Genomic DNA, 20597 nt, shown 5'->3' with positions numbered 1-20597 from the left:
CACATAATTGTATCTTCAAGCCATTTCACAAAAATTCACCCTCCAAAGACTCAGAGATCTGTGTCCTCTGTGCCATGAACTGGGGTCACGAATCATGCTTGAGAGAAAACAAAATGAAAACATCAAAGAACTAATTTGGCTGGTTACTTCTGAACATCTGTGGCTGTTTCAGAGATATATCAAGACTGCTTGAAGGCAACCCAAAAAAATCCAAACAAACAAACAAACAAACAAACAAAAAAACCCCCCAAAAAAACCTATCAGTTTTTGGGTTATCAGCCGAGAAACCAGAATCCTTTTTCTGCAGGGAAACAGTTACCTGGATTTAAAACCTTGCAGATTCTAAAGTGAAACCACTGATATGGCCTTAGCATACCTTAAGTAGGCTGCATTTAATGGAGATCATATCTGCCACTCTTCTTGACACAAAGTCAAAATCCTAAGACATGGAAAGTTTTTACTGTAGCATTCCAATGTGAATACAGTAATCAGTTGGAACATGAGCTACATTTTCCAATATTCTATTAATAAACCACAATTTGCAGTACAACTGCCACATAGCACACCCTTTTCCTGCTTTTAAATTGTCATTGTAAGCCAAACATGAGTGTAAATGTTGGTGTTTAAACATGGTGTAACCATTAACACATTAACATAGCTAAGCAGGCAGCTCTGCCCAAGATCTAATTTACTACATTCTTAGAAAGAAAAAGCATAAATTCTGAAAATGAATCAGGTGAGAGCGGCATGGGTGAGGAAATGCTTCAGCTCTTGTATCAGACACACCAGCTGAGCACAACTGAGCTGGTCTGCCCAGCAGCTCCCACGATTTGTGGGGTGCTCTACTTCAAGTGCTTCCTCAAGTACCTTGCAAGGAGAAAATACTCTGCCTTTGGTCGAGCCTCACCTCTCCTGTTGGCCTTTTGTCTCTTGAAACATGTGGTAGAAGGGTGGTGCAAACTTTTTTGGTGTCAGGAGCTTTTTTGGTGTCAGGAGCTGTCAAATGTAAAATTGTTGTTTCTTAGCTCCTCACCTTTAAAATTTCAAGGTATAAGATGCCTGATTCACCTGCAGATAGAAACTGCCTGCACTCACCTGTCAATCTGTTTCAAGGGAAGTCACAGAACACAGGACTGATATACATCATTATATGGTGAAATTGGGAATTTGATTAACCAGATGCTGTTATTTCCTTTAATATCTCACTAATAGAAACTACGGTGTGAAAACAACTCAAAACAATGGCTCACTGGGAAATCTGACATATGGCCTGCTAAGCTGCTCTCCTACAGAAATAGCAAAAGATCATTACTCTTGGCATCATTCCCTACAACAGGCACTGGGCTCATTAAAACAGACACTATGTGACCGACTCCATAAGGAAGATTATTTCTATAGATGGGTGGAAACAATGAGCAGAACTACAAAGGCTGAGTTGAAAGAAGTAGTCAAGGAGACTTCTCCACCTCCATAACTTCTGTGTGCTAAAACAAATCAAAGCAGCACCATTTTGCTGGAAATAAAAGGATGCATCTTCTGCTCTCCGTTCACGGTACACATTTCCATCCTGCTCATGTACGGTGTTTCACTTACCTCGTTCTGCTGGAGGATTTCTCCCGAGTAGGAGTACCCTGGTGTGAACAGAGAGTTTGTATCCAGCAGGGGCCACTTGTTGCCTGTGTTTAGTCCACACTCAATGAGGTGGAAAGGAGCTGCTGATGCTGTCCCGGGCTGAGCCCACGTCCTGCGCCAGTGGATTGGGATAACCACAACCACGCCGTGGTGCAATCCACTCTGCCCCGGTGATGTTACCCTGGGAAACGTAAACCAAACCTCTGGGACGTGGCATCACAGGGCAGGAAATGTTAAGACAATGAGGATGTGGCAATGATAATCTGATGCAGCGATCACGCAATCACGTTTAGCAAATATTTGCATTTGAAAGCAGCACCGCTGTGATTATGCTCTTGCAACACATCTCCTGTACGCTGCTGCGTGGATTGTCTAAATTTAGACCGGAACATGGTGCAGGAGATGGCTTTTCACACTCACTGCTGGCCTTTTGCACACCCGAACAGAACGGATGCCCTGAGCAGCTCCGGTGTTGCGCCCCATCAGTGACAGGGACGCTGTGCCAGCATCGCACACCAAGCCCAGCTGGAGGCCGAGGGCTCGAGGCTGCGGTGTGTGAATGCCCTAGGGTGACGTTGTGATGCTGTATCCCCATTCCTGTGTTCTGTTCATGCTGGATATCATGTTCTGTGCCTTCAAGGCTGGCTCTGAAGAGCCAATGTTTTGTTTTGGTTTTGCTATCAGCCACTCCCCCACGGCTGGCGGGACACACAGACAGGGCAGTGCATGGGTGCTGCTTTTGCTTTTTGCTTGGCTTTTGCTTCTGCTTTGCTCTTGCTCTTCGCTTCTGCTGGTTAGTTTAGCTAAGCAGTTCAAATTTTTCCCTGGACTGTTTCTCCTTTCCCTTTTTTGGAGCCACTCAAGCCTGCTCCAGACTGGGACCTGGAAACACCGAGAGTTTGCACCTTGTGGCTGCAGCAGCTGCCCCAGCACAGGAGGGACTGATAACAGAGCAATCATCCCCAAGAGAGACTTTCTGAATTTCTCATCTATTTCAGAGCAGTGACAGAGTGGTGTCACCTGGTATTGTTCCTTTTGTGTGCTGGGGGTGCTGTGCCTGTTAAATAAACAGGTTCTTTCCACTTGTCTCTGAGGAATCCTTCCCGACCTGGTTGGGGGAAGAGGCCGTGTGGGTTTGCTTTCTGGAGGGGCCCCTTTTGGAGGTTTTCTCCCAGATTTGCCCTAAAGCAGGACAGTGACGCAGCACAGCCTCCCCGGCAGGGAGCTGTGACCCCCGCACACCCCAGGCGGGGCTCCGCGGCACGGGGGACCTGGGGCTGGGCTGAAGGGCACCATGGCCGCCCTCAGGCAGGGCGGCTCGAGGGCGAAGGGCCCGTGCACTGAGGGGACAGAAGCTGACTCTAAAGGCGGACGGCGGCTCCCAGCACGGCACCGCTCCCCAAGGCACCGGGGCGGTGTCCAGGCGACGTTCCACCGCCGAGGGAAGGAGAGAGACGAGGCGCGGGGCCGGCGGCCACGCTGGGGCAGCGCCGCCATGACCTTCACACCTCGCCGCGTGACGTCACGGCCGCGGATGACGTCACGCGGCGGTGACGCAGCGGCACGGGCGAGCCCCAGCAGAGGGGCGGGCAGCGGGCGGTACCGCGGGCGGCGGCGCCGCCGGGGCAAGCAGCGCGGGCGAGGCCGAGACCTCCCCGCCGCCCCGGGCACCCCCGCCGCCACCGCCACCGCCACCGCCACATCCGGGTCCCGGCGTCGCCCCCCCGCCGCCCCTCAGCCCCGCCCCCGGCTGGGGGGCGGGACCAGGGCCGGGAGCCGCGCTTCCGATTGGCCGCGGTCGCGGGGCCGCCCGGGGATTTGCCGGCGCTCGGGGGGGCGGGCGTTGCCCGCTCGGCGGCCGCCCATTGGGCGAGGCGGGCGCGGAGCCGCTCTGCCGTTGGCGGGCGGGCGCGTCCGGTGCGGGGCCGGGGGAGGGTGCCATTGGCTGGAAAGTAGGTTAGTGGTGCGCCGTCGGGTGGCAAGCCAGGCGGAAAGTAGGTCAGGGACGGGGGCTGCCTGCGCCGGGCGTGCGGCGCTGCCGGGGGGCCGCGACCCCCGCCCGCCCTCCCTTCGGCCGGGCGCGGCGCGGCGAGGGGCGCGCGGAGCCGCGGTGAGCTCCAGGGGCGGCGGGCGGGGGGCGCCGGGGGCCGGGGGGGGGGGGTCGGGGGCAGCGCGGCCCCGGCGGAGCCGCCGCCCCCGGGGGCCGGGGGAATCCCGGGAGGGGCCGGGGGCGGTGCGAGGGGACCCGGCCCAGGAGATGGCGGCGCTGGGACCCCCCCGGCGGCGGTGCCGGGCTGTGTCTCCGGGAGCAGGGACCGCGGCGGGGGCCCCGTTACGGAGCGGCCCCGGGGCGGGCTGGCCCGGCGGTGTGGCGGCACCGGGGGGACGGGGCCGGCAGGCGGGCCCGGGCCCTTACCCGCTGAGGGCAGAGCCGGGCCGGGGTCCCGCTCGGGCAGGGGCGGTCGGGGGGCTGGGGGGGCGTGCCGGGCTGTGCCCCCTCCCTGGTGCGAGTCGCCCCCAGGCGCGGGGAGGCTCGGGCGGCCCTCACGGAGTGGACGTAGCCCCTTCCCCGGCCCTGGCCGAGCGGGGCCCCGGGGTCTCCGCCGGCCGCTCCGGGATGGGGGAGGCCCCGTGTGGAAGGCAGGAGGATGGCGGTATTTGGGAATTCCCCACTCGTGTGGCGCCCTGGCCCGTCCCGCCCGCGGGCAGGTGCCGGCCCGGGGCCGCACGGAGCATCCCGGGCACTGCCGGGGCTGTTCCCGGGGGATCCCCCTCGGCCCCGGGCGCTCCCGCTGCCCTGGCGGACACCTGTGTGCCCCTGTCTGTGGCAAGGGAAGGAAGGTTTTCCTCCAGCAGAGAACGGAACACAGCGGGAACACCGAGGCGGCTTCCCGAGATCAGGATTTTGCGCTTGGGGAGGCAAGGGAATCACTTTGCATTTTGAATTGCTGAGGTTTCTGTTACTCTAGTGCCTCGATGATAACAGTTTTAGGAAGGTTTTCGTGCTTGAAAAACAACGGTGAAGGAACAAGTGGGTGTGTTTTCTTGCCTTGGAAGCAAATATGCCTACTGGAATTTTAAAGTATTTCCTTAGTGTGTGAGGTAGAAAGGGTCAGCTGCAGAGTGTGATCTAATCTCTTCAAAATTCAGTCTTTAAGTAGATTAATTTTTTAAATTCTGGAACTTCAACATTCAAAATACTACATTTCTTTTTAAACATACTCGTATAAACCTGTCCTGCCTGTTTATATCTTCTTTTATCAAAAGGGCTTTTTAAATGTGAGTGACTGATAATACACAGGCTGCAGTTAAGTCTGTAAGGGAGAAAAGAAAGCGTGTTTGTTCCAATTAAGTATTAATTCCAGCTAACTGTGTCTGTAAACGGTCTTGCAGAAGGCTGAGGTTAAACTCTGCCCTCTCCATAATGTATGTGCTGTATCCTCCAGGAATATGCAAATGTAAATAGCTCTTTGAAGCATCAGGAACTACAGACCTCTCTCCAGTTACTCTAAACCACAGCTGCTTATTAAGGAGAAAGGCTTTACTCCTCCTGACTTCTGTGGGTTTGTGCTTCTCATGACCATTCCTGGGTTTTTATCCCTGCTTGTAGAAATTGAGCGTGTAAAATAATCTACAGCCACAGCATTTCATTGGGGTTTTATGCTGTTTTATCCCATATTCTCTTCCACACGTGCATTTCCATTGTCTCTTTGGATGCCAGCTGTGGTGTGTGGGGCTGTGAAGGATCAAGCTCTGTGAAAGTTCCTTGGGAGAGCAGACAAGCGAGAAGCACCACAGAGAAAGCTGCTTGGTTTGGTGTCAGGAAGCTGAGGTGGCTGGAGCTGGGATTCCACAAAGCCACAGCTGGAATTAGGGGCTGGTGCCATGTCCCTGTCACCACGTGCTCCTGAGAGACCTGCTGTGTTTGGGGACCCTTGCTAGGGATGTATTAGGAAGGTGATGTTTGTAGGGGGGCTTTAAAGGAGATTTGTTTTTCTCCTTCATATACCTGCTCTCAAGGATTGTTTTGGGCAACCAGGAGTGAGAACAGAGAGCATTTATTGGGTTTATTTGGTGGAGCTTAGAGTTGCACAGAGTCCTTTGAAGCTGTGCAGGACTGATGGCAAATCTGAGACTGTGAGAGCTGCAGGTGAGGAAGGCAGGCTTTCCAAGGGAATTGATATCCAGGATGCTGGAAATCCCAGGAGACATGTAGGTTATTTAGTTTACATGAGTACAGAAGTGCTCTTTCCATGCTCAAATGTAACATTTTAAGCTGTTTTCAGCATGGCCTGAGTTGTTATACTTTGACAGGAGCTACAGGAAAACATGAAGGAATACATTATTGTTAAATGAAACAAAGTAAATTTGGTGTGCATCCTGTAGTGACTTTCAGTTCTGTAACCTGCATGCTTTTCATTCTTAACCTTTACCCTCAGTTATATCCATAGTTCTGTTTCTAAAAAAGGGAAGAAAAGTAGTGAAAGGCAGCTGCTTGTATCCCCAAGTGTTAGGAAGTTCTCTGAAGTTAGTTGTCTTCAATAAAAGCTGTATAAAGGCATATCATGTGCGAATGACTGCAAAGAGAAGCCCAAAATAACTACATATTTTTAATCTTGTGTAGCTTTTTGGTTCTCACTAAGTTTACAGAATGCAATATTTAAGCTTTCTCTATTTACTTTGATACAGTAAACATGTTTTGAAACTTTAATTTTTGGCTGTCATCATATTTTGAGAGCTTCAGCCTGAAATAATTGATTTTGATAAATGCAGTTGCTGACTGGATGATGCTGACTGGAACTCAGTTACCAACTTTTGAAATTTGGTTATTGAACATTCTGCTCATGAATCCACAGAAATTACAATCTGTGTTTTGGAGGTGCTTGAAGATACAAATGAGGTGGTTGATGGCATCTTCAAACTGGTGAAAAAGCTTTCAGTGTCTCTAAGAGTTGCTGTAGGTAGGTTTAGGGCAGTAGATGGATGAAGCAAAGCAAAGGAGTACTCTGCCTGTGGGGTGTGTGTATGTCTATATGGGTGTGGTGGTCTTGCACTGCAGTAGGAAATGTGTTCCAGCTTTAGTCACATCAAATCCAGACTGGTGTTACATAGTTGAAACTCAAGACATTGAAGCAGAAAAATTATGCGCTTGAAAAATCAGAAGGCTTTTCTCTCTAAGAGTTGGTGTATTGGGTTATTTAGAAAGCCTATTTAAAGTTTTGAGGGTTTTTTTGTGTGAGGAAGAAATCTCAGTTGTGATTATCCAATTAGTTTTATTTGTATTTAATGACTCTGAACCTTGTCAGATAACCTGTGATATCTGTTAAATTGAGCTGCACACTGAATGGGGTGGGTATCAGGGTAACTCACTGCCATTAACTGCATATGGCACCTGCCTTTTTTACCTCAATTTGTTGGAAATATGCAGTAAGGCTACTTATCCAAGGCCCAGACTCCATCTCCTTGGAAACCTGATCTTTCACCAGATGTTGAGAAATGTAATTTCTTTTTTAATCCATTCTGCAGAAGAATACAGATCAAAACAGTATCTTCAGGCTTTGTTAGTCTGGAATATTAATTACCTAAAAAAATAGTCTGACATTTCAGTCTCTGCCCCAAAGAAGATTGATAGTTTATGTTGTGTTTGGTATTATTTCAAATTTATTTTAGCTGATGCTCAAGTTCCTGGTTTATAGTTTAATTTGATTCAAGAACTGCCTGATAGCAGGTTCTTCATGAGTAAAGTACAGGATTGTTTGAGGACCCATGCCTGCAAGGATTTGTCTTTCTCCCCTCTCTGTTCAGGTCACACTTTCTCTTTTGCACTTGCAAAAAGATATTTCTTAGGCAGCACATTGAGAATTTGTAACCTTTTCAGCTTGCTGCCATTTGAGAAGCTGTTATTCAATGTCTGCTGTGTCAGATGCACTTGTGGGTCAGCTGCTGATGTCAGAGCAGCTCGTGGCCCTGTGCTGGAGCTGTGCTGGAGTTTACTAGGTTGGCCTTGTGCAGGAATGGTGCCAGTAGGCTGCTCAGAGAGCAGGAGATCTCCTTGGGAGGGGAGAACTCACAAGCCAGTCTCTTGGGGCCCAAGGTGCTGACGTTCTCTGCTGCCTTTCACGGGGCCCATTCATGAGTCCAAGCAGCTGAGGCAGATGGATGTAGTGTTGGGGGTGGCTCTGGCTGGGATTTCCTTGCAGATGCTGGTGGGCTCTGTTTTCCACAGGTACAAGGCAGTTCAGTGCAGCAGGCACATCGCTAAATCCTGAGCAGTTGTTCCCTGCGTGGCTGGGAGGGAAATCCATCTTCCCATGGGCAGTTGCTGTAGCACTGGGAGGGATGTTGGGTGATTCCCAGGCAGCATCTTTTGGCACCATGTCTCTGAAATCACTTTCCTAGGGAGGTACTTTATAGCAATTCTGAGGTGGCCATTCAGTTGAAGCCTTTTGCCTTAATTCCTTTCTGTGTCAGCTAAAAAATAAGTGAATGGAATCCATGTATTTGAAAGATTGGATGTGTTCTTGATACAGGGCTACTCAGAAAACTCTAAAATTTTTATTACCTATTTGGGATTGATGCAGGATTTCAAGGGTGAATGAAATAAGACTACCAGAGAACTCAGAAATCACTATTATTCTTGATCTCAAGTTCTTTTTATCTTGGAAACTTCCTTAAAGTGCCTTTACCTTTTATAATTTGCCTGACCAAAATGGACAAAATCAAAAAGACTGGTAGAAATTTTTAAATAATACTGCAGAATATTTATCAGGTGAAGTGAGAAGGAAAAGTTACTTCCTAGAAAAAACAGGAAAAAATAAAGCTAATAAACTTTTATTTTAATTTTTTTCCTTTTTTTTTTTTTTTCTTTGTAAGAATGTTTTTTCTGTCTTCAAAGCTGTTATTTTATAGTTTCCTTGAACTGGTTTGGTTAGTTTTTTTTTTCCTTAACTTGTTGTGAATGGATTTCTTTGTCATCTGTGGATTTTTCTTGGAGCATTACACAATTTAGGAGTTCAGTTCCAATTTTAAGCAAAATCATCTATTAAAATATCAAAACTTTCATCCTTTATGTTGTGCATATGCATTGTATCTTTGAGAGTGGCAGCAAGTTGGCTTTGGTTTGAGTGCTACTGATATTTTTATCTTTCATTCAAGGACCTCTGATAATTGTATTTTAAATCTCCTTGAGTTTTGGGCTTTCTGCTGCACTTTGGCTACTGGCTTATTAGTTTTTATATAACCTTGGAAAATAATATTTATTTTGCCCACAGACTTGAATGGCCTGGTCATTTTTCAGGGATAGAATCTGTGGTCTAGAATAGATTGCAAAAAAAAAAAAAAAAATCAGGTGTTTGTTTTGGAGGTTCATATTTTTTTAACCTGGTCTTGACCAGGTTGCAGTTTCCAGTTTGAAGTTCTAGAATTGTTGACTAAGAAACAGGAGGCCCATTTATTCCTCTGTTTCCTTTCCCAATGTGTATTGTTGCCAAGGCATTTCATGTAATCTTGGCATTTGCAAATTGCTTTTTTTATTGATGAAATCAATTCCATGAGTTGAATGGAAAAAACTCAGTATCAACACTGTGCCCTCAACGTACTTAAGAATATTTTGGTGTTATAGTCAGGACATGGCCCAAATTAATAAATCCAGAAATATACACATGTTTGTGATCTTAGAAGCCTCTGATAACTGGAATAGCTTTTTTTCCTTATCAATCTGATTAAGTCCCAGAATATTAGGCAAATTTGCTGCCCTACAGTAACATTTTCCTGTGTTTTTAATCTATACCAAATTTACTATGGCTTGGAAGTTTCTATTACAAAGAGTGTTGTTTTCTTCCTGTTTTTATAGAGTTTCTTCTTTATTTTTTCTTATTTTAAAATATATTTTCACTACAATGACCAAACCAGCCTCTGAATATTGTAGTTTATTTTAGAAACCTGTCAAGTCAGGTTCAGTGACTTCTTAGAGGGGCTTGTCACATAAAACATTAGAATTCCTGGAAATATGCTGTAATTAAAGAACAATCTGTTCAAAATGTTGTCAAACGCTTTCTATGCAGTTTGGGTCCAAATTCTAGAAGGACTAGAAGTGATTTGTGCTTTAGAAATACAAGGCCAGCAATTGGATATTCCTATTTTAAGTAGAAAGATAAAGAGTTCATGCTAGTTTGGGTTCGTGTTGGGATTTTCTGTTTTGCTTCTGTTAGAAAATTTAGGAGTACTCACTTTGTGAGAAATAGAAATGTATTTATGTAAATACATTTTTCTCCCTCTGAGACATGTGCAACATGGTCAGCTTGTCTGGCCAGGAGACAGTCTGAAGAAAGATGGGTATTTCCCTGTTAGAGCATTTTAAAATCTAGTTCAGTCTGTTTAAACTATCCCAGCTGGCAATAATGAGATCTCAATTACTGTACTTGGCATTATTTGTTGAATGAGGTAATTCCTGTCCTCATTTATCTGACTTGACCATGAGACTCTTCCTTAGCAAATGCCTACTTTATTTTCTTAGCTGGAGTGGCTCTTTATTTGTCTTACTCAAATGCTTTTGTCATTATCAAGAGTAAGATGATGAGGGGAAAAAAGCCCAGCAGAGGAGAAGATTACTGTAGTCAACTATTGGAGAAACAGTTTCTACATTCCCCTTCCTGGTGGGGATTATCAACTCACCATTTTAGAACAAATTTTAATAATTGGATACAGCTGATGCGATTGTGCAGCTTTTCTGACTGTCCTTTCTCTGTGTGTTTCTCCCAAGAATTCTGCTCTGACTGATGGATTTTTGCAGGTTTTCAAGGAACACGTGGGAAATGGGCACTGTTCAGGGCAGGATCATCAGGGCTCTGCTCTGGTACCTTGACAGGACAAAATGCTGGGTTTGGTGCCCAGCAGTTTGGTTTATAATGACACATGAGTCCTTTGCATCATCTGTGGACAGCTGGATGAGTTTGGACAGCAGTTTTGATGATCATTGGAACTGGGTTGCCATGGTCAGTGCTCCAGGCCTTTCCTGGCTGACAATTTCCATCTGTGTATCCTGTCCCTCTGCTCTGTGGTGGCATTTATGTTGGGGCAAAGATCCAGGCCTGGGGAATCTGCTGGGTCTCAAAGCTGAGTATTTGCCCCAGAAGAGTGATTTGGGATTGCTGATGCCATACAACTTGTGGCTTCATAAACATTTCTGCTTTTGTGGGTTAGGAAACAGCTCACAAAGTGAGTATTCCTGAAGGAGAGGTGGGAGAGGCAGGAAGTGTGAAGAGTGCTGTTTTAAATGTGTTACACTGCAACCTTCATGTGGAAGAAGAGACTTTGTGACAGAGTATTTTTGGATTAAGCTCTGTTGGGTCATTTCTTTCATAAATCTACATAAAAACTTGATGAAAAAATCTGGCTTTGGCACTGAAACCCAGAAGCCAGAAAAATAAGCAACTTCTTACTTTCATCTCTGGAGCTATACAGTGGAGTTTTTCAGTATTTATTGTGCCATTAAAAAAAATCTCTTTTATAACAAAGAAGAGTAACTCAGGCAGACCTCTGACTCTTTTCCCTTTCCCCTTGCTGGCCCATGTGCCTCTGGGTTTCCAGATGGACAAATATAGAAGTGTTTCAGATACACAAATCTCTCAGGAACTCATTCACCACCATCACCTGACTTTGCCAGAGCTGAACACTTACGTGTCCAAGTTGTTGTCAAACTGATAATTTATGTAAAATTGGCAGAGACCCAGCAATGTCTCCATTTAAACTTGCCAGGAAGTCTGGAGGAAGTGGAATATAGGAAAGAGACTGAGGAGAAGAAGAGAAGAAGATTTTTTTTCCAAGACAATACATGGTTTGAACTCCATTAATTGTGCACACCTCTGCTGCCTTTGAGGAGGACACATGTTTGTGTTAAAAAAAAAAAAAAATTGCTGTTTAAGAATGATTCTCAAACTTGGCATAGATCTCATCTTGCTGCCAGTTGGTTTAAATGTTCTGTTTTCAAGAAGCAAAGCTTTCTAAAGCCTACCCAAGCTTCCATTGAGAGAAATATTGGCACCATAGTTTGTTCTTGATGTTCTTATCAAATAGCTGTTCAGGAGAATTGTTCTTGTGGTCAGTGGCATGAAAAACTTTCTAAGACTGTAATGTGCCCTTATTAAAGAGATTTACTAAAATTTTTGAACTTTATTTGGAATATAAATGGAACATAAGACAAAGTTTAACTCAGCAGATAACAGGATAATTCATGCCTTCTACTTGAAGTGATTCTAGTTTTTCTTTCCCTAGAGCATATGAACACTAATAAAGACCAAATAGTTGCACACCTTGGAAAGAAGCAGAACAAAAAAAGTCTTCCATGTAACAAAAAAGTGAGCAAAAAGTGCCCTATTGGTATCTCATTAGAGACCCAGGTAGTGTTGTAGCATATTGATGATCATTATTCCATATTTTAAGATTCTTAAAGTTCCTTTAAGTGCTCAAATTAGTGTTGCAGAGGTCTTGCTGCTTTTTAGACAAAATGAACGTGCCTTTTAGAGCAGGATTTGCTCAGGCAAGTGCTTAAGCCTCCATGGATTCATTCATGGTGTGCTGTAACACTTGTGTAATCTACTTTCTTTGGCACACATTTCGGGTGCATACTTCTTATTTTTTAAAACAAATATTTGGTCACTTGTCCAACTTGTCCTCTACTTTTAGGATATTTCTGTGGCTTGCTGTTTTCCTGTAGCCCCAAACCCACTGGAATGGTGGTGTCCCTTGACAAACCTGGAAAAGTACTGCTTTCTGTTATTTGTCAATGGAGCCCATTTTTCCATTTTTCTGTTGAATTTTTTTTGGTGACTTTGGAAAGCCTGCTAACTGGTGTCTCAGCTGGCCTCTGACTTTATTTACAGATGCAGGCACTCAAGAATTCACCCTTGGAATTGGCTGTGTGTGGCTCTGTCCTTTTGTCTCAGTTCTGTGAGCTCTTTGTTTGCTGTTTCGTGCGTGTGTGTTTCGTGGTGGTGACGATGTTTTGGAGTGATGCTGTGTTGGCAACCTGGTCACAGAATAACACTGGGGCAGGTTCTCACGTTTCCTGGGGGAGTGGCTGGCAAGTGGATTTCAAAGACTTTCAGGAAGCAGAAAAAGAAACTTCCCTGCCCTTTCAACACCTGGAGGACTCTTGATGCACTAGCTTAAAGGAGAAACATTAGGGATAAGTACAGCTAACTTTGATTGCCCTTTCTAGCAAACCTCATTGCATGTGGCAGTGAAGGGTTAGATTTTCACCTCCAAATACAGCCCAGCACATCCCCTGTAGCTCCTCCCTGTGACGGAATTTGGCCAAGTCTTTGTTTGGCAGCAGCGGGCGAGTTTCTCTTCAATCATCCCTTACGGTGTAGTTCTGTATTTTCCACACATCCTTCCAGAAGTGGACTCATCCCAATCATTTCCACATGTGAGCTTTTCCTTGTTTTCCACCCTTCAAAGGGCTGGATACTTTGTTCCTGGTGGCTCCTTTTGCTGTGCTTTGTTTTTATCTTCATAGTTTTCACATTCCCACTGCTCAGGCTGTAGGCATCAGTCATCTCAGTGCAGTTAGATTTGACTGTTCAATGTGCCATCCCAACCCAGAGCAATGTTTCTTAATCCTAACTAGAGTAGTAACATTCATCCAGATTCTTTCTTGACTTGCTGTTGGTGGGAGATGGATTTCACTTGGGTGTTGATTAAACAGCTTTCTACAAAAGGAGCAAATTTATCCAAAGCAGTAGCTCACAAACAAAATAAATACATTTCAGAGTGTTTCTTGAATGCTTCTATTACCCTGGAGACTTTGTAGGGCTATTTGAGCTGTAATCTGCCTTTGAGAATTGACCTGTGTGCTCCCACGTTGAGGTGTGTGTTTGCAAGGGAAGTTAAATGGACACTCAGTGGTGAGCTCATCATCTCTCCCCTCCACTGAACAGTGCTGGTATCTGTTTGACTTCTGAATCACTAAGCTGTCATTACTCAGACTTGTAGCTTTTTTAAAAATTACTTCTTTACAAAATTAGGTTTCATCTATTTTGTATCTCTGAACAGTTCAGTGTGGGGTTAGGTAAGCACCAGTGCTGTATGGGAGTACCCAGCTGAATGCTGAAGCCAGGAGGTTAAAAGCTCTAGCAGTTAGAAAGGATTAAAAGGTTAGATTTCCAATTTCTCAACTAATGAAATAGTGTCAATTCTGTCTACTGAATCTCCCAAAGAGGAGTGTGTGTAAAAACCTGTAAAAACTGCACTGTAAAAACCCACCTAGGCCTGTATTAAATAAACTATTGGACTGATTCATGGTTACTGTGTGTGAGCTGAGTAAGGATTAGTCAGGAGCGTTGATTCTGGCAATTTCCACTTGGCTTGCTTGGGAAATATATGTGACCTTTCTAACTACAGCTGAGTCCTGTTCTGCATGTCACCCTTGCAAGAGGAAGTGACTGAGGGTGGAAGGGCTTTATTGACTGGCAGTTCCCAGGGCAACATTAGAGAGGTGCACAAAAGAATCCGTGCCTTGGTAAACAAGGATATCAAGCTGGACTCAAAGGGAGGTTGATCTATGTAGGATGTTAATTATGTCATGGCTTTGATACTTTCTCAGACTTGATAAAGTGTGACTAGAAAACTGAAACGAGTTCAAGGAATGAACTGTTTTGCAAACATAAATTTAGTGTCAGATCAAAGGAGCACAACTAAACTCACTTAAAGGAGGAAAAAGCAATTCAGTGCATTAATCCTTCAGTCAATGAGCTGATAACATTATCTGGTAGGAGAAAATTAAATGAAGTTTAATAGCAGATAGGTGACTTAGTGACATTGAGGCTAGAAAAGTTGGAAGTTAGGAGCAAGGAGAACTAAGCTTTGGAACAGAAAAGGTGGGAGGCGGGTAAGGGATTTTTACAACACATAGGTCTTCCAGGATATCTTTGTAAAGTAAACTTTGACCTGAATTACAGCATATCAGTGTGTCCTATAAAAGAGTAGATGAGGTTGCCTCCTGTTGCAGCAGAGGAGAGCAGAACCCAGGATTATACAAGGGAACAGATGAATGAATCTGGTATCAGTGTTGAGATAAAACTTGCCTGCTTATCTGTACTCTGTGTTTGAGTAGGAGGAAGTGCAAGGACATACAGCTTTTACCAGGCTGAGCAGGACAGGGAGGGCCAGTGAGACCTGGAGAAGAGAGAAAGGGGACGGCAGAGACTCTTGCAGCAAAACAAGTCAAAAGGTTAAAAATACTGCAGGGGGTTCTTGTCTTGTTATTCTCTAAAGCATGCATAAAATGTAATACCCATTAGTTTTGTTCTGCAAAGCAAACACCACTTTTGGTCTGTAATCTTAAATCGATCAAAATATAACACTTTTTTATTTTGGAATAAGAATGTCAATACCAGAGACAGAATATGAATACCAGTGTTTTGCTATAAGGTGAAATTTGGAGCACTGATACTTGAGGGAGACAAAAGTGGGACAGAAACCTGAGGAGCTCATACTCATATTTAGGAAAACAAAGATGGAGTGATTTAACATGAAGGTAATGAAAGTGCCTTTACATTTGTCAGTTAAGTTGCTCAGGGTAAATATTTTGTGTTTAGTCAGTTACTCCAGAATTTAGAGAATATAAATTTAAACTTGTACCTTTAGGGATAACAAATAAATTCAATGCATGTGGAAGAGGAGACAGAACCTTTGAAGAGAGCTGAAGGGACTTGAACAGATAAAAAAGCATTTCAGTTGAGCACCAGATAACTGACTGAAGAAAACATACATACAAAAAGTGTATGTATTTCTCTATTAAAGTCAGGGCACAAGAGTGCATGAGATTGAAGTGAACATTTCAGAAAAGTAGGACTCTTAAAAAAAGCCAGAACTCTTTGTATCTATTGTTTAGTCCATGGTCCTTTGAAATATATGATTCTTTTCTGTTCCAAGCATTTTTGTCTGGTTGGGTTCTTCCCCGTGTGTAATCAAAGGTCAAAGGTTGGGCTTGATGATCTCGGAGGTCTTTTCCAACCTTAATGATTCTATGATCAGTAACAGTTTGCTGGCTTTAGTGGCTCTTTGGCCTCTTTTTAAAAGAGAATTAAGAGTTTTACTTTATGCTAGGAAAGATGTGGCACTGTAGGAGAGGTTTGAGGTGAGTGGGGCAGTGTGTATGTGCTGGGGTGCTTGGCAAGGTGAGGCCCAGGCCTGCCTTTCTGGTGTCTGCTTTGGGTGCTTTGTGCCTGCTGACTTTTATGGGGTTCCTTGCTCAGTGCTGTTGATTTTGGCTGCTGCAGAGGACTTCAGCTGTTAAAACTGGAATTGAAATTCCATATAGGAAAGCAGACACCAAGCATATAAACCTGGCTTCCTGTGTTAGACTGGGTTTTTTTCTGATAAGCTAAGCTTTTACAGACTGCTTTGCTAAACTTGTGATGTCTACTGATTCAGTTCAAATGTTCCACCTGGTGCTGAGTGGTGGTAGGGTGATAATTGCAGGTGAGTTAACTTAAAACACAGCTGACCTGGAAGGGTGTTTTGAGGATGTTGTGTATTTCACACTTTCCCTGTCAGTATGCTATGTATATTGTACTTGTAAATAGAAGTGTCTCTGAAAACTTAGAAATGGAGATAATGTTCTTTTACTGATAGCAAATGAAGGCGAGAGAGACCACTGTGTGCCATGAAGAAGACCCAGGTGCTGTAGAGTTGTGTCTCCAGCAGGGCTGTGAGTTGCTCCTGGTGAAGGAGTGGGATTAGGGCCCACAGTTATTTTCAGCTCAGGGACTTCACAGTGCTGGTAACCCTCAGCAGAATCCCTGTCCAAGAGCTGTCCTACCTCTCTGTGCAAACCATACAAACCACAGGAGCTCCTAGGCCTCCTGTGGCCTGGCTGAGAGTTTCCAGAGCCTTTCCACCTCATGTGAAGGGCTGTGTTGTTTTGAGCTTTTCAGCCAGCCTTTGTTTGATGGCGTTTGATGAGTTTGTAGATCTTGGTCCTGCCAGTTTTCTAAGCTGAAGAGGACCAGTTTATTTCATTGTTCCTTAAGCAGAACTCATTGCCTCTATTGTTCTACTGAGTGAAAGTAGAAAGTTTTCCATTTTCTAATAGATTTAATTGCTAGGGATTTGTTGGATGATATCCAAGCCATCCTGTGTTCAGGAGCTGTGAATAATTACGAGCATTTGTAAGTGCTAACTAAGGGACTGCATTATTAATATTTGGCACAAGTATGCTACTTGCAGAAATAAAATCATCTAAACCTACTTAAGCTTTTTGAGAAGGAATGTGAACTGTCTAGTGATCCTTCCTAGGTCCATTGGGATCAGACTGCGTAGGTCGTGGAATGTTCTCTTTTGGAATTAAAACAATGGCTTGGAGAAACTTCTGGTTGCAACTGTTTGTCAGATGTCTCTTTGCTCTGTGTTGCATCCCTTCTTGGTTAGGTGGGGAAGGAGGTTGTTGTGTGGATGGATCTTTGAGTCAAGGATAAGAAATCATTTTTAAAAAAATCAAGCATGCAGCCTTCAGTTTTATGAACAGTCCATTTTTGGGGTTGGGTGGCTGTGATTTGTTGTGTTGGGTTTTTTCTGAACAGGTTGTCTTCCTCAGTTACCCATATTTGGTCTTGGCAGGATTTTTTTATCTCTTGGGGTTTTTTGTATGTGTATGTCTATTGCACACTGTTCTTCCCAACTTGCATTTCTGTTATTTTAAATTTTTGTAATGGTGGAGATGTCTGCATAGCAATAGGGATCCCATTAAGTGAATTGCTGGTGTTCCCTGATCATTCCTTTGCCTTTCTAAAGGCTGTCATGATTTGGGAACTTGAATCTTTGTTCCAAATACAGCAGCAATTTTAAAACTTCTTCAGTTTCAGTTGTAATGTAAAAGTATGCATTCAAACTCAACTGTTGATTTAAATTAGAAATCATGGATTTAAAAGCCTGTCTGGAAAATGCAAAGTCTGAGGCTTGTATCCAGCTGGATCTCTGGCTGCTGAATGTCACAGGTTTGGAAATGTGGTGATTCTCAACATCAGTGTGAATGTACAGAGGCACAAAAAAGGAATATCTTGTATCAGCCATTTCTCTGCAGAGCTGTCCTATTGCTGTAGGCCTTTCTCCAGAAAATAAAGCTTATAGTCCCACTGCAGCAGTGACTGCAGAGTGGATGGAAATACTCCTCTACTGTGTCTGTATATTAATAACTTGCCATTCACAAAAGAGCAGAGAAAATGTCACAGTGCAGATGTGGATCAGTGGAAAGGTTTCAGCACACCTTGTCTTGCTCAAACCAAGGAGGGATTTGTGTGTTGAAAACAAATCCTGTGGGAGTGCTGAAAATATCTTGAAAGTGCAGGAAGGCTGTAACAGGGTTATTTTAACTGCTTACTGTAGTTGGATGGGACATTTCTTCCCTTCCCCTTCTCTGGCATGTCTCCTCCCCTTGCTTTGAGCTGCTTCTGGGTACCATCTGACCTTTCAGCAAGGCACTGGAGATTTCTGAGCCCCCAGAAGACTGTGCTTTCTCTCTAGTTATTGTTCAGCATGATGAATTCAACACACAGGATGGGCAGGCTCTGAGGATTTCATTAAAGTCTCTGCTGGAGTACTGGAAGGGAAATCTGGGGGAAGAGTGACAAGAGACTAAAAAAGGGAGTAAAGCCATCCCTTTGGCACTAAAGGTGTTCTATCAGCTGTTCTGTGAAACTTTGTTGTGAGGTTTACAGCAGTATCTCGTGCTTATCCTGAACTAGACAAATACAGCATTTTCCAAGCAATATTCTGATAGCTTTTCCCTAAACTGTCACTTGATTTCCTCCATCAAGTCTTACTTTGAATGCTGTAATTACAAACCCTCAAAACAAAACCACTCAAAATGGTGGCTTTAGTGAGGTTCACGCTGTAGGGTGTTTGGGGCTCACCTTAAACACGTGTCAACTGCACAGACATTCCATTTTATCCAAGGAAGAGAGAAGGAAGCATGAAAAGTAGCTAGTGCTGCAGCAGAAGCCAAGAGCATTCACTTGAGTGTTCAGTATATGGTGCAATGAGACATCTAACTTTACCTTTAACGTCCTGCTGAAGGACTTTGGGTTGGCATTGTGGTTTCCCTGTCCTGCCATCCCATGCCTTGTTCCATAGCAGTCCTGAGCACAGCTCTGCCTGGACAGGGAATTGTCAGCTACAGCAATTCTGCTCCCAATGTGCTGTGTCAATATTAGTGCTGGCCTGGGGGGCCTTGGGAGCTTGCCCTACTTCTCAGTGTTCTCTGTGGCTGCGCTTCCAGCTGCTTGGTGTGGCTCTCTGCAAAGGGCAGAGTGTGAGGTAATGCCCACTGGCAGCTGTCATGGCTTGGAAAGGCTGCCCTTCTCAGCCTTAGCAGCAAATCCCTCCTTCAGAAACCTGGATTTCAGGTATGGCTGGTGGTGTTACCTATGGAGCATCAGATTGTGTTCTTTTCTGACCCAGAGAGGTGTTTTGAAAACTTTTATTCCATTTTCAGTCTCATGGGAAGGGTGAGACAATATACATATTATAATTCACACCATCACAATGAGAACCCAACTACTTCCTAATTACAATACATTATAGGTGTTTCTTGCCCTATCAGCTTTTTTGCCACATCAGCTTTTTGCCAGTTTACTTACATATCTATTTCCCACACTGGAGTGACATATGTATCATTTTCTAATGTGTGTTTCTTTACGTGTTTTCCATAGAACAATTTAGGAAGTGCTGAGTTGTTGCAGTGACAGGGTTTCACTGTTTGATTTGGATTTAACTGGCAAATAGTCTGCCTTCAGGAAAGGAAGCTGCTGAGCTTATTCGTGTCAGTGTTTATTGTTGCTCCACCAACAGAGGGACTCCAATTGCAGGTGCATGTGTGGGGAAAAGTTTTCTTAAAACTGGAAATTGGTCAATAATTTTAGAGCTGCAAATTTCTGTTTCCACACAAACTTTAGTGTATACAGTAGTTATGCCATCATTGTACGTTCTCTGGATTTATTTTTTTGTACCAGATTCTAATTTGTACACTTAATGAAAAGCTGTGATGCCCTCTTATCCAAAAAGCACTGGTAGTGCAGGAGAACAAAAATTAAGTTGAGCCTCTAAGATAGTCTGAAGGAAGAAATGCAGACATTCACATGGATGTGATGCATTTGTGTTTGACAGCTGATTTTGTGTGAAGTAAAAAAGAGCTTGTAAGAAACCAGTGGGGGAAAATGAGCCTGTGGAGGATATGTGAGCTAGAGGAAATGGTGGAGAGGCAGCCAGGGTGAGGAAACCCCAGCTTGGTTCCAGGCAGGGTGAGAGTTTCTTCCTTTTCTCAGGGCTTGCTTTAGGATGGAAGGAAAGTGACAGCCTGTTGGCTTTGCTTTGTCAGGCTGGCAGAGTGCTGAGAGCAGGGGTGGCTTCTTCCAGCCAGAGATGGAATCCAGCAGGACCAGAGGGAATATGCAAAAACTGGAAATGAAAGTATCAGCTATAAATAGAACCACCTGTCTTTGCTCCTTCTGGTGATATTTTTGCCCTCTTGTTCCAATGCTTTGTTCCCTGAAGATATAAAGTATTTAGCTGCAGTTTGGCAGTAGATCTCTGAATGAAAGGTCTGGCACGTGCCAAATGTGTTTGGATTTGTTGTAGTAATAATATGACTGGAAAACAGCTCTGTGCAATATCTTTAAAAGTATTTGGACCAGGTGGTTCAACTCAAAGAAAACTGGGATTTTCACCTTAATATATGCACTTCAAAGGCTGAAAGAAGTGAGTAGTGGTTTAATCTATTCAGCTGAAAAACAGCTAACTTCCCATAATGCATAAACTTTAAAAGTCAAGTGAGAAAATATTACTTGGGTAGTATTATTCATGCCATGGCTTGAATGTATTGTCTGGTTTGGATGCCTACAGTGCTGCAGTAAGAGGAGGGAAGGAAATGAGGACTGACAAAAGCCCAGAAGGACTTGGTGGCTGGA

The 20597-nt window shown here is 44.5% G+C and overlaps 1 protein-coding gene across 9 annotated transcripts in view; it reads left to right on the top strand.

Moving 5' to 3' along the window:
• Nucleotides 1-3461: 3461 nt before the first annotated feature.
• The window catches only part of BMAL1 (basic helix-loop-helix ARNT like 1), a 51130-nt gene continuing 33994 nt past the window's right edge, over nt 3462-20597 (top strand). For 5 of the 9 annotated variants that reach the window (XM_071456607.1, XM_071456614.1, XM_071456613.1 and 2 more), the window contains exon 1: nt 3595-3742. The gene's annotated coding sequence lies outside the window, so the exon portion shown is untranslated. The other 4 variants (XM_071456609.1, XM_071456610.1, XM_071456608.1 and 1 more) reach the window with 4 other exon arrangements.

This window comes from Agelaius tricolor, unplaced genomic scaffold (genome assembly GCF_023055355.1).
Source record: "Agelaius tricolor isolate 1412-34295 unplaced genomic scaffold, bAgeTri1.0.p SCAF_62, whole genome shotgun sequence".
Taxonomy (NCBI): Eukaryota; Metazoa; Chordata; class Aves; order Passeriformes; family Icteridae; genus Agelaius; species Agelaius tricolor.
This window is presented reverse-complemented; position numbering and strand designations above follow the sequence as displayed.